The sequence below is a fragment of the Kogia breviceps genome, chromosome 18, assembly GCF_026419965.1.
Source record: "Kogia breviceps isolate mKogBre1 chromosome 18, mKogBre1 haplotype 1, whole genome shotgun sequence".
Classification (NCBI taxonomy): domain Eukaryota; kingdom Metazoa; phylum Chordata; class Mammalia; order Artiodactyla; family Physeteridae; genus Kogia; species Kogia breviceps.
In genome coordinates this window covers 51,196,444-51,210,472 of record NC_081327.1, presented here as the reverse complement: position 1 = coordinate 51,210,472, position 14,029 = coordinate 51,196,444, and the positions used below count along the sequence as shown (strand labels likewise).

Below are 14,029 nucleotides of genomic sequence, written 5' to 3'. Positions count from 1 at the left end.
CGCAACTACTCAGCTCTGCTATTGCAGCACAAAGGCAGCCTTAGACGACATGTAATTGAATGAGTGTGGGTGGCTGTGTCCTAATAAAACTTTATTTATAAAAACAGGTAGTAGGCCAGGCTTGGTTCACAGGCTACAGTTTGCCAACCTCTGGTATTTATTCAATTTCCTGATTATAATACTTTTCAAACTTATTTTTCATCAGAAAAAAAATACTTAAATATACAACAAACATCATCTATTTGTTGAATACCTATTATGAGCTAAGCACTGTGCTTAGCTTTGGGAATCTGGTTGCATATCACTCACAGATGATTAACTCCTCCACACCCCTCCCCCACAAAAGTGAATCTTAACTGGAACTCAATATGTGAAATAGATAAAAGCTGAAATATAGAACTGAGAGTCCTATCAACTTGACCACTTTCTGGCCCCACTGGTTCCCCGTTTTTAACGCTAGGGCTCTACTGAAAACAGCCTAAAACCATGACCAAAACTATCAATTGTAGGATGTTGACAGTTTTTTGTTTTGTTTTTTTATGCCACTGCTTTGAATTTTTTTGTACATAGATCTTTGATTTTCTACATTATTTTCTATACTAGATTTCTAGCAGAGAATTTATGAGGTCAAAGTTTATGACTGTTTTGAAGGCTCATGATCTATATTGCCAAAATATTTTTCAGTCTGTGCTACCATGAGCACTATTATATTAGTTGTATCTCACTGTTGCCAACATCCAGTACTGATATTTAAAAAGCATTTGCAAATTTGGTAGGTAAAAATTATTACCTTGTTGTTTTATTTTGCATTTCTTTGATTAGTTGAGTGCTGAACATTTTCTCATATTTATTACTCATTTGCATTTTTCCTCTGATTGATGAGAATAGGACATTTTGAGCATAATTTAAATGGAGTTTAAAGAGAGATTTAAAAATCAGTCCCCCCCCACCCCGATACCAGACTTTGAATTGGAATGGGGTCATGGTCAAGAAAAGCAGATTTCCATAGAACTCTCCTAGGTAGCCAAACCTGTATTTTATTCTGCACACATTACTATTCTCAATTTGATAAAATAATAGTATTTTTTCAAGTGTTTAAAAACACTCTTTGAAAATGTACAGGCAAAGGTTTAAGTGTGAGAGAGAAATAGTACGGTATCAACAGAAAGGGAAAATGAAACCAGATGTAATGAAAGTAACTAGGTATGTGCTATGGACTGAAAGTTTGTGTCCCCCACCCATTTCATATGTTGAAGCCTAAGTTGCCAATGTGATGGTATTTGGAAGTGGGACTTTTGGGAGATGATTAGGTTATGAGGGTGGACCTTCATGAATGCAATTAGTGCCCTTTTAAGAATAGATATGAGATACAGAGTAAAGTAAGGTCAGAAAGAGAAAAAAACAAATACCATGTGCTAACACATATATATGGAATCTAAAAAAAAACTGTACTGATGAACCTAGTTGCAGGGCAGGAATAAAGAGATAGACATAGAAAATGGACTTGAGGACATGGGGTGGGACGGCAAAGCTGGGGCGAAGTAGAGTAGCATCTACATACATACACTACCGAATGTAAAATAGTTGGCTGGTGGGAAGCAGCCGCATAGCACAGGGAGATCGGCTCAGCGCTTTGCTATGACCTAGAGGGGTGGCATAGGGAGGAGGGGAGGGAGGCTCAAGAGGAGGTGACATGGGGACATGTACATGCATATGGCCGATTCACTTTGTTGTGCAACAGAAACTAACACAGTCTTGTGAAGCAATTATACGCCAATAAAGATCTATTTTTAAAAAAACCTATCTCATAAACCTGAAAAAAAAAAGGCTCTCTATGAGCCTCAGTTTCCTTTTCTGGACAAAGGAGGGATTATAATGGGAAAAAGTGTGCTGTGAGTGGCAAGAGCACAGCCACGTACCTGGGGTACGATCTTCTTTGTCATCTCTTCGGTGTGCTAAGCGACCATCTGACCAGCTATCACCACTGTGTTTCTGCTTGCTGGGGTAGGAAGTGTCTGAAGGACCCACGCGTGTTTCCTTAGGATCATTCATTTCTGTAAAATAAGAGATTGGTTCTATAGAGATCAAGAAATGTATAAAAAATGTCCCCCAGTTTCAACTTGATGAATGTCCGCTTTTAGGATGGAACCAGTACTCTTTAAATGTATCACGATCTTTAAAGCATTGATAAGGACTATGAAAATTTCACTTCTAGGCAGATCTTTGATAAAACCTCTTGAACAGATGGACAAGGAGACGTGTGCAAAGATATTCACTTCTGCATTATTTGTAACAGCCAAAACCTATTAACATTGCAAGTGTCCATCCATAGGGACTGGTTAAATAAAGCAACAGATTATTATTCTGCCTTGGGGGAAAAAAAAAAAAGAATAGATATGAGAGAGATGATCTCTCTCTCTCTCTCCACCATATGAGATTCAAGATGAAGATGGCTGGTCTGCAAAGAAGGAAGAATGCCCTCACCAGACAAGGATCTGCCCACATCTTGGTCTTGGATTTCTCAGCTTCCAGAACTGTATGAAACAAATTTTTGTTGTTTAAGCCATTCCCATTTATGGTATTCTGTTATAGCAACTCAGACTGACTAAGAGAGAAATCTGTATTTGTCAGGGTTCTCCAGGGACACAGAACCAATCATATATATATATGCACTGGCTTGTAATAAAAAAAAAGCTGAGAAAGAGACTTACTGTAAAATATTAGCTCACACGATTATGGAGGCTGAGAAGTCCCACAGTCTGCCATCTGCAAGCTGGAGACTCAGGAAAGCTGGTGGTATACGTTCAAAGGCCCAAGAGCCAGAGGACCAATGGTGTAGTTTCCAGTCCAGGTGTGAAGGCCTGAGAACCAGGAGGACCAAGGATTGGAGAAGATTGATGTTCAAGTAGTCAGGCAGAGAGCAAATTCAGTCTTCTACTTTTTTGATCTATTCAGGTCCTTAATGGATTAGATGATGCCCACGTGTGCTGGAGAGGGCCATCTGCTTTATTACAGACTCTGCACACGCTCAGCCTCTATCTTAGTCACTCTACCTGTTTAATTCTTGCTCCCACTTCCGAGTTCTCAAATATCCTCAGGGCAGCCTCAGCTGACCCATGAGGTTAGGTCAGAGCCCCCGTTCTGTGAATCCCTTGACCCTGGACTTCTCTGGCATCATCCCAGAGGTAATTAAACAATGGATTGTGCAATTCAATCTTTGATGTTTGCATTATGGTTGCCATGCCAATTAGGGTAGAAACAATTGGGAGGCTGAATCAGAGCTGTTTTATTGGCCACATGCTTACACCTCACATTACACCTGTCAGGTGACATCCCAGTTCAAGCACTGAGGGGGAAAGGGAGAGAGACTTATGTATATATTTATTTTTAAGCTGAATTTCTTTTCTCTCTTCTCAGTGATTCTGACCCGGATGGAGAATATGTTATCAAGGGTGGCAGGATACATTATCTTGTGATTGCTACCTTTGCCCTTTGTTATGGGAGATCCCCTCCACCTCCTTGTGAGCTTATGTGTCTCTGTCCTCCACAACTGCCCTGAAATGTTGAGGAAGCTGAATTTTAAACATCCTTGTGCTTGATTACCTCCCCACCCACTATTTCTAAAAGATAAGCAGGAAACCACCTGAAGTTTACTATCACCAAGGGGAAGGTGAAAAGCCAAAGGGTTATCACCTGATAGGTCTGTTCACCAGATAAAAGAACTGCAGGGTGGAAAGTGAAACATCACCTAATCCTAGAGTTGCTGTGACTAGACCCCTGATACCTAACTGTAGAGTGTTTTCTCAATTCCACGTAAGTTATAGGCATTTACCATTAGAGCACAGCTAGGTGGTGAGCCCCCTGAGTGTGGGTCTTGTTCACTGCTCTGTCCTTGCTACCTCACAGTGGTCTAGCTCATAAATTTGTACTTGGTAAACATTTGTTAAATGTATGGAAGAATTCAATCCATTTACAATTCAAGTTAGTGTACGCTATGATTTAGAGAACTAACTTTATTTTTTCCCCACAAATGATCAGTCTGTAACTTCAATGGCAAATGTCAAATAATTCATCGTTTTCCTATCGACTTAAAACACTGCCCTTTCTATATACGAAAATCATGTATACACTCGGTGCTGTTTTTATACTTTCTGTTCCGTTTGTTAGTCTGTTTGTCTATTTGATCGCATAACCACCCTTTAAGAAATTGTTCTTTATTATGGTTTTTCAATGAACAGTAGAAAATTTATTTATTTTTATAGAAAGATTTTACTTTCATTAATTGTACAAGAAGACAACACTTGAATAACTTTAGATCTCAGAGCCCAAATCACAGAATATCAGTGCATTCTGGGCACTTCCCTGGTGGTCCAGTTGTTGGGTGGGTTGGATCCCTGGTGGGGTAGCTAAGACCCCACATAACTCACGGCCAAAAAACCAAAACCTAAAACAGAAGCAGTATTGTAACAAATTCAATGAAGATTTAAAAAATGGTCCACATTAAAAATAATCTTTAAAAAAAGCATTCTGTAATACACTTTGGTTAATTTATACAGCAGAACTAGTAAGTTTATTTCCAATTGTGGTGTTCTATTTTAAAAATAAAAAATAAAGAATATATTAAAAACATATTCTACTGAAGGTGCTTGTTTACTCGGTTAAAGTAACTTTTAGCAACTTGTACCAATGTCTTTTCTTTCTCTGGACAATTGTGAATGAGCTGGGAGAAGCAGAACTTCTAGTCTTCTAGAAGGAAGAAAAAGAAATTATAGACCACGTTATGGATTTCTGGAATGCCTCCTCCTTCCTCATTACTAATTTTCAAAATCTTCTTGGCTCTTCTCACTCATTTATTATTCCAGATAAACCTTATAATTATTCTTTCAAATTCTGAAAGGGAAATCCTGCTGATATTTTGACTGGAATTGAATTACCTTTGAAGATTAGTTTGGAGAATTTTTAGACCTTTGTAATATTTAATGTTTTTATCCAGGAATGTGATGCCTTTTGAAAAAACTCAGTTGTCTTTGATGTCCCTGAATAAACATTTTTAGCTTCATAAGAGTCCTGCATCTTCCTCCCTCCCATCCTCCATCCCTTGTTCACTCTTCTTCCCTTCTCCTCTTTCTCCTTCCTTCCTTCCTTCCTTCTTCCTTCCCTCCCTCCCCACCTCCCTCCATCCTTCCTTCCTTCCTTCCCTTCCTCCCTTCTTCCTTCCTTCCTTCCCTCCCTCCTTCCTTCCTTCCCTCCTTTCCTTCCTTCCTTCTTTCCTTCCTTCCTTCTCTCACTTATTGTGAATGCTTGTTTGTTACCCATTAACTTTTCAAAACTAGTTATTCATTTAAAAAATAATTATCGAGCACTTTTATAGTGCCATTATTATTCCAAGTTATCTAAACCATTGACATTTTAAAATTGTGGTAAAATATAAATAACACAAAATTTACCATTTTAAGCGTTTAAAGTGTACAGTTTAGTGGAATTAAGTACATTGACATTGCTGTCCAACCACCACCAACAACCACATCTGGAACTTTTTTTTCATCCCAACTGAAACTATCAAGCCATTGTAACCAATGTAAACAGGCATTTTGGAAAATTTTTCTATTAGTTTCAATAGTTTTATAATTAATTTGTTGTTGTTGCTGTTGTTGTTGAGATATATACTTGTGTTGTATACAGATAAAGAGTATTGCAATGGTACACAGAACTTCTACCATAGTCTTAAATAGCAGAAGTGATTATGGGCATTCTTGTCTTGTTGTCTATTTTAATGAGAATGCCTTTGGTGGTTTTTTTTTTTTTTGCATTACGTGGGCCTCTCACTGTTGTGGCCTCTCCCGTTGCGGAGCACAGGCTCCGGACGCGCAGGCTCAGCGGCCATGGCTCACAGGCCCAGCCGCTTCACGGCATATGGGATCTTCCCGGACCGGGGCACGAACCCGTGTCCCCTGCATCGGCAGGCGGACTCTCAACCACTGCGCCACCAGGGAAACCCCCTTTGGTGGTTTTTTGTTTGTTTGTTTTAATGAGCAATGTCCTGTTACTTGCTGGCTTACCAGTTGATACTGATATTCTTTACTAAATTATAGAAGTATATTTCAATTCCTATTTTATTGGGAGATTTAAAAAAAATAAGCAGGGATGGATGCTCTACTTTAGAAAATGCTTTTCTACCTTTATTGAAGTGGACAAAGTTTTTCCTATCTATTCCTGTTAATATAGAACCATCTTTGCATTCTTAAACTTTATTTTGTTGTAGCTATGACAATTTTAATATGCTGCTTTGTTAGGCTTGTTTAAATGTTATTTGGATTTTTATGGCTATATCTAGAAGTGAGATTTCTTAGAGAGAAATTTTACTTTTTATTCTTAAAAGTTTTCTACTTGTATTTTCTCTATCTCATTTCATATATATATATATCCTTATTAAACTTGCCAAAGTTTGCTTAACTGGCCATCTCAAAGAACTCATCCTCAGACATATCAGTTCTATTTTATTTTCTAGTGTACTAATTTCTCCTTTATTATAATACTTCATTTTCTACAGGTTTATAGCTTCCTGTGTTGAATGTTTGTTTTTATTATTTCTTGTTCAATAACAAAAGCATTTAAGGCTATGATTATTCCCCTGAATATAGCTTTTACTGCATTCTCTGAAATGTGCTACTTATTGTTGTTGAAGAAATTTTCTAAATTGTCTTGAAATACAGATTTTATTTCCAACCTGACTCAAGAGCTACTTTATAAACAGTTTAAAACTTTGCTGGTGATAAAATTGTGAGGGCCTATGGCCTGTACGAATTGTAATTCTGAAAAAATTTTGAGGTTTTCTTTGGAGACAAATAGATAATGGGTATATATCTTGGTATATATATTTGTCTACTTATTTTATCTTAAATATCAAGTGTTTCAGTCTAACTTTTTGGTCAGTTCTTTCTTGAGATTTTTATAGCAATTCTTATGTATTTTGATGCCAGTACATAAAGGATCCTGACTGTTGTAGGTTTATTGGTTCTGCCTTTACCAGGTAGTTGCATTTTATGTGAGGGAAGTGTTCCTGAAGACTTTGAAAATCCAAGGCTGATTTTGCAACTGGAATGAATGTGAAGTTTGTGTGAGAGGGTATTCCTGGTGTGCATAAATCTTCAACTACTACAGTCTATTTTTGCTTTAATGATTCTTTATTTTTCAGCATTCTTTGATAGTTTTTTCAAAGGGCATAGTGTATCATGAGTTTTAAAAAATTCTTCTTATAATGTTGTAATATAATTTCTATTTTAAAGTTATTGATTTGGGGTTACCATTTCAGCAATAATAATTGTATTATTATTTAACAAACATTCTTATAAATATAAAAATAGTTGAAAATTCATATTTAATAGTTGCTGTTTACTATAAACTATTATTTTTACTGAATACTGTAGCAAAATAATAAATACCCAAGAAAATCATCTGCAGAATGTCTAGCACTTAGCAGCAGTATGGGTCAGAATAATGACAAAGGATAATGGGTATGTTTGTTTTCTGCTAACCTGGTGTCATCATGTGGCAATGTCAACCGTTATCATTATCATTATGATCATAATGGTCATCAGCACCATCATCATCCTGTCATAATAAACACTATGTAATACTTACACATGCCAGGCTGTGTTCTAAATACTTTAAATACATTATCTCATTTAGTACTTGTAACATATAAGGTGGTTATTATTATTATTACCACTTCATAGATGAAGAACCCAAGGCACAGAGAGATAAAGTAACTTGTCCAAGTTTACACAGCTTGTAAGTAACTCAGCTTGTAAACAGAAGAATTTAAACCCAAATGACCTGTCTCTGGTGTCCAAACTCCTAATTTCCATGCTATGTTGCATCTACACAGTTTACAATTCACTTGGTTGGAAAGCTCAGTAATTTTGCTGTTTTTCAAGTATTAAAAATGCCAAGCTTTGCATTATTTCAAATATTGCACACAAAGTACAATTTTCTTAAGATGTTTATATCCCACTACTTAATTTACTTAATTCAAAATGACACAAAATGTAACTATACTGTTTTGCTAAATTGCATTACACAAAGTTTGTATGCATTTGTATCTATATTACAATCTTACAACCATTATTTAAAAGAACTCTTTATCAACAAAGGGAAATATAAAATGACCTATTTTAATTTGCATCTTTTATTGAATTAAAAACGAATTTTTGAACATTAGTCTCTTCTGTTGATTTTCTGCTTATGTCCTTTTTTTTTTCTGGGGTTTTAGTATTTTGCTCTTTGGTTTCTGAAAATTCTATTTTAAGGACATCAATGAGTTCTTCGAATTTAAAGCAACTTGACAAAACAGTGCAGTTGCATTTTGTATGATTTTAAGTTACATTTGCTGTAACTTTTCTGTTTGCCTTTGCCTCTGAACTTTCTGAGTTTTTATTTAGTTAACAGAAAATTTACATTTTTGTGTTATCAGGTCAGTTGCTATTTTCCTTTGTAATTTATTACATAGGCATTCCTCCTCCATCAAAAGTTGATAAATATTTAATGATATGCATTCTATTTTTTATGATACAATTTGGTTTTATTTAACTCTTTATTCCAGTTGAGATACCTGTTTGTGCATGGTGAAAAGAGAAATTATTAATTCAGAGTGAATCTTTACCCTCCCCTTGCAGTTGTTAGCCTGCTATGCTAACACAACTTACTAAAATCTCTGTCTCTGATTTTAGATACACCTTTTATTAAATCAATGTACACAATAGATTCTGTTTCTCAGTGTTTGGTTTTTTTCCACCAGTTCCCTTTATCTGTTCTCATATAATATTACACTGTGTATTGCACCCTGAGATAGCTCTTAGGGCTAGTCTGCCTCCATTGGTGTTTTGGTGTTTTTCTTTGATAGCTTTATCTATTTATTTGTCCAGTTTTATTTTAAAAGACAAGTTGCAGTGCCATTTAGAACATGGGCCCAACGGGTGGACTTCTCAAGTTCAAATCCTGCATTGACGTCTACCAGCTCTATAACTTTGGACAGGTTGCTTCAGTATCTTCTATGAGAATAATAGTATCTTCTATAAGAACAATGGTAGCATCTTCTTCATGGGGCTGTGGTGAGAATTAATGGAATTAAAACACATATGGCACAGAGTAAGTTTTAAATAATACTAGCTATTATAATTTTGTCAAGTTCAAAACTCATCCCACTGGGATATTTATTGAAATCATAGTAATTCAAACCTACACATTGGTTTGGAAAGCTAACTCCCTCTTCAGGAGCATAGCTTGCTTTATTCAAGTCATACTGTATATTTTATCAATGAGCATTGTTATTTTACCCACATGTAGTGTTCCAGTTGAATTCTTAGTTAACTAGAGAATTTAATATCCGTGTGGAGAGGGGGGATTTGGATCATCCCAAACGCACCCAGATGAGACCATTGAACTCAATATTCCTCATCAGTCTCTTGAAAGGATAAGACCCATTTATTGGGTGTCGTTGATAAAGAGAATAGAAGTAGTCTCAGCCATTCTTCCTCTCCCTGACAAGAGAAGTCTTAGCCCTAAGGCAAGACCCTCCCTCTTTGGTTAGGATATTCTTTTGGGGTGAGATGTGGCTGGCTGCAGTGGCAATGTGGACTAGGCTTGACTTGGGTGCCACCAACAGCCTTGTTCCAAGCAAGTCAAGGGTTGAGTACCTCCTCCTTCCCAGCAGGATCAGGCCCCAGACCTTTTTAGAGCTGCACACTTGCTCCAGTGAGGTGTAGGGACGCTCAACTCCCGAGTCCTCCCCAAGCTTGTTCCATCAGAAACAGGGATTAAATGGCATCCACTTTTTAGGAGGACTTAAGGACTCACATCCTTTATGTTACTCAGCTGGTCAAAGTTTGACACGTTAGAAACTGCAGCATTCTTGCAGTCAGCCCTTACAGACCAGCACTACGTTGTTAGTTTTGCTTTCTTATCAAGGACATGCTTTTCACGAACAAATTCGAAACTCGCTCTCCTTTCTTTAGCTCTCAAGGCCAAATAGCTATGTACAAACAGCACTTATTCCATAAATATTTGTAGTTTTCTTCGTATGCCACACACAGTTTTCATTTAGATTTTTAATAGATATTATAATTCTTTTGTTATTACTATGAATTGTATTACTTTTTCCTAATTCATTATTACTGATGTTGTAGGAAAGTTTTGACTTTTTGAATATATACGTTTTAGCAAGCCACTTTACTCTTTTTTCCTTTCATAACTTCTATTGAATTAATCAAGTTTTCCTTATTATGTTTCCCCTCTCCTTCTCTGGTTTAGAAACTGTACATTTTTTTGTTCTTTTATTGTTGTCCTTAAATTTTTTTAAAAAAATAAATTACTTATTTTATTTATTTTATGCTGCGTTGGGTCTTCAGTGCTATGCACGGGCTCCCTCCAGCTGTGGCGAGCGGGGGCCCCTCCTCGTGGCAGTGTGTGGGCTTCTCACTACAGTGACCTCTCCTGCTACAGAGCACGGGCTCTAAGCACGCGGGCTTCAGCAGTTGTGGCTCGTGGGCTCTTGAGCACAGGCTCAGTAGTTGCGGTACATGGGCTTAGTTGCTCCACGGCATATGGGATCTTGCCAGGCCAGGGCTCAAACCCGTGTCCCCTGCATTGGCAGGTGGATTCTTAACCACTGAACCACCAGGGAAGCCCTCCTTAAATTTTTAATGACATAGATGACTTAAGGTTTAATAAATATCTTTGTCCTCTTTTCAAACATATGAAGACCTTAAAATGATTTAACTCCTATTGCCCCTGCCATCTTCTATACTTCTATATTTTTATTATTTAGTGGTTTCATCTTTTTTTTTAACACTTTCTTTTGAAATATTATAGATTCATAGGAAGTTGCAACGATAGTACAGAGTGGTCTCTGTGTTTTCCACCCAGTACCTTCTGAAAGTTACATCTTATACAAATACAATGTAATATCAAATCCAGGAAGTTGTACAATGTTTATTTATAGTACTGTGTCATATTATCACATGTAGGTTTGTGTGACCACTGCTGTAATCAAGACACAGAACTGATCCACCACCATAAAGCTTTCCCTTGTGATATTGCTTTATGGTCTCACGCTCACCCCCGCTCTACCACTGTCTCCAACCCCTGGCAACTACTTATCTGTTCTCCATATCAATAATTGTATCATTTCAAGAATGTCATATCAATGGAATTGTACCATATGTGACCTTTTGAGATTGGCTCTTTTCACACAGCATAAAGTCCTTGAGATCTATCCAAGTTGTTGAGCTAGTTTCTTCCTTTTTATTGCTAAATAGTATCACTGATATCACCACTTTTTTTTAACATCTTTATTGGAGTATAATTGCTTTACAATGGTGTGTTAGTTTCTGCTTTACAACAAAGTGAATCAGTTATACATATACATATGTTCCCGTATCTCTTCCCTCTTGTATCTCCCTACCTCCCACCCTCCCTATCCCACCCCTCTAGGTGGTCACAAACCACCTAGCTGATCTCTGTGTGCTCTGCAGCTGCTTCCCACTAGCTATTCACCCTACGTTTGGTAGTGTATATATGTCCATGCCACTCTCTCACTTCGTCCCAGCTTACCCTTCCCCCTACCTATATCCTCAAGTCCATGCTCTTGTAGGTCTGTGTTTTATTCCTGTCCTACGCCTAGTCTCTTCATGACATTTTTTCCCCAGATTCCATATATATGTGTCAGCATACGGTATTTGTTTTTCTCCTTCTGACTTACTTCACTCTGTATGACAGACTCCATGTCCATCCACCTCACTACAAATAACTCAGCTTCATTTCTTTTTATGGCTGAGTAATATTCCATTGTATATATGTGCCACATCTTCTTTATCCATTCATCTGTTGATGGACACTTAGGTTGCTTCCATGTCCTGACTATTGTAAATAGAGCTGCAATGAACATTTTGGTACATGATTCTTTTTGAATTATGGTTTTCTCAGGGTATATGCCCAGTAGTGGGATTGCTGGGTCGTATGGTAGTTCTATTTGTAGTTTTTTAAGGAACCTCCATATTGTTCTCCATAGTGGCTGTATCAATTTACTTTCCCACCAGCAGTGCAGGAGTGTTCCCTTTTCTCCACACCCTCTCCAGCATTTATTGTTGCTAGATTTTTTTGATGATGGCCATTCTGACTGGTATGAGATGATATCTCATTGTAGTTTTGATTTGCATTTCTCTAATGATTAATGATGTTGAGCATTCTTTCAGGTGTTTGTTGGCGATCTGTATATCTTCTTTGGAGAAATGTCTATTTAGGTCTTCTGCCCATTTTTGGATTGGGTTGTTTGATTTTTTGTTATTGAGCTGCATGAGTCACTTATAAATTTTGGAGATTAATCCTTTGTCAGTTGTTTCATTTGCCACTATTTTCTCCCATTCTGAGGGTTGTCTTTTGGTCTTGCTTATGGTATCCTTTGCTGTGCAAAAGCTTTTAAGTGTCATTAGGTCCCATTTGTTCATTTTTGTTTTTATTTCCATTTCTCTAGGAGGTGGGTCAAAAAGGATCTTGCTGTGATTTATGTCATAGAGTGTTCTGCCTATGTTTTCCTCTAAGAGTTTGATAGTGTCTGGCCTTACATTTAGGTCTTTAACCCATTTTGAGTTTATTTTTGTGTATGGTGTTAGGGAGTGTTCTAATTTCATACTTTTACATGTACCTGTCCAGTTTTCCCAGCACCACTTATTGAAGAGGCTGTCCTTTCTCCACTGTACATTCCTGCCTCCTTTATCAAAGATAAGATGACCATATGTGCGTGGGTTTATCTCTGGGCTTTCTATCCTGTTCCATTGATCTATATTTCTGTTTTTGTGCCAGTACCATACTGTTTTGATTCCTGTAGCTTTGTAGTATAGTCTGAAGTCAGGGAGCCTTATTCCTCCAGCTCCATTTTTCGTTCTCAAGATTGCTTTGGCTATTCAGGGTCTTTTGTGTTTCCATACAAATTGTGAAATTTTTTGTTCTAGTTCTGTGAAAAATGCCAGTGGTAGTTTGATAGGGATTGCATTGAATCTGTAGATTGCTTTGGGTAGTAGAGTCATTTTCACAATGTTGATTCTTCCAATCCAAGAACATGGTATATCTCTCCGTCTATTTGTATCATCTTTAATTTCTTTCATCAGTGTCTTATAATTTTCTGCATACAGGTCTTTTGTCTCCTTAGGTAGGTTTATTCCTGGATATTTTATTCTTTTTGTTGCAATGGTAAATGGGAGTGTTTTCTTAATTTCACTTTCAGATTTTTCATCATTAGTGTATAGGAATGCCAGAGATTTCTGTGCATTAATTTTGTATCCTGCTACTTTACCAAATTCATTGATTAGCTCTAGTAGTTTTCTGGTAGCATCTTTAGGATTCTGTATGTATAGTATCATGTCATCTGCAAACAGTGACAGCTTTACTTCTTCTTTTCCGATTTGTATTCCTTTTATTTCCTTTTCTTCTCTGATTGCTGTGGCTAAAACTTCCAAAACTATGTTGAATAAGAGTGGTGAGAGTGGGCAACCTTGTCTTGTTCCTGATCTTAGTGGAAATGATTTCAGTTTTTCACCATTGAGGACGATGTTGGCTGTGGGTTTGTCATATATGGCCTTTATTATGTTGAGGAAAGTTCCCTCTATGCCTACTTTTGACAGGGTTTTTAAAAATTTGGAACGCTTCACGAATTTGCGTGTCATCCTTGCGCAGAGGCCATGCTAATCTTCTCTGTATCGTTCCAATTTTAGTATATGTGCTACTGAAGCAAGCACCACTGTTTTGTTTTTATTCCCTCAACATTTGTTATTATTCTGTTATTACTCAGATTTATTGACGTGTTTACTAGTTTCTCTACTTACTGTTCCTGAATCACTCTACTTCCTTCTGAGTTCAATTTCCTACTTGCTGAAAGTACTGTAACATTTAGTAATTCTTGCAGTGAGGGTTTGTTAGTGCTAAATTCTTCCCATCTCTATTTATCCAAAATTATCATTTTCCCCCTTTACTTTTT

General features: G+C 37.1%; 1 protein-coding gene and 1 non-coding gene across 2 annotated transcripts in view; one reads left to right on the top strand and one right to left on the bottom strand.

Annotated features, from left to right (window-relative positions):
* The window catches only part of CDYL2 (chromodomain Y like 2), a 332,309-nt gene that overhangs the window by 86,170 nt on the left and 232,110 nt on the right, over nt 1-14,029 (top strand). The window lies entirely within an intron of this gene.
* Nucleotides 13,684-13,790, bottom strand: LOC131745660 (U6 spliceosomal RNA). The gene has a single exon (XR_009332394.1). It is a non-coding gene; the product is annotated as a U6 spliceosomal RNA (small nuclear RNA).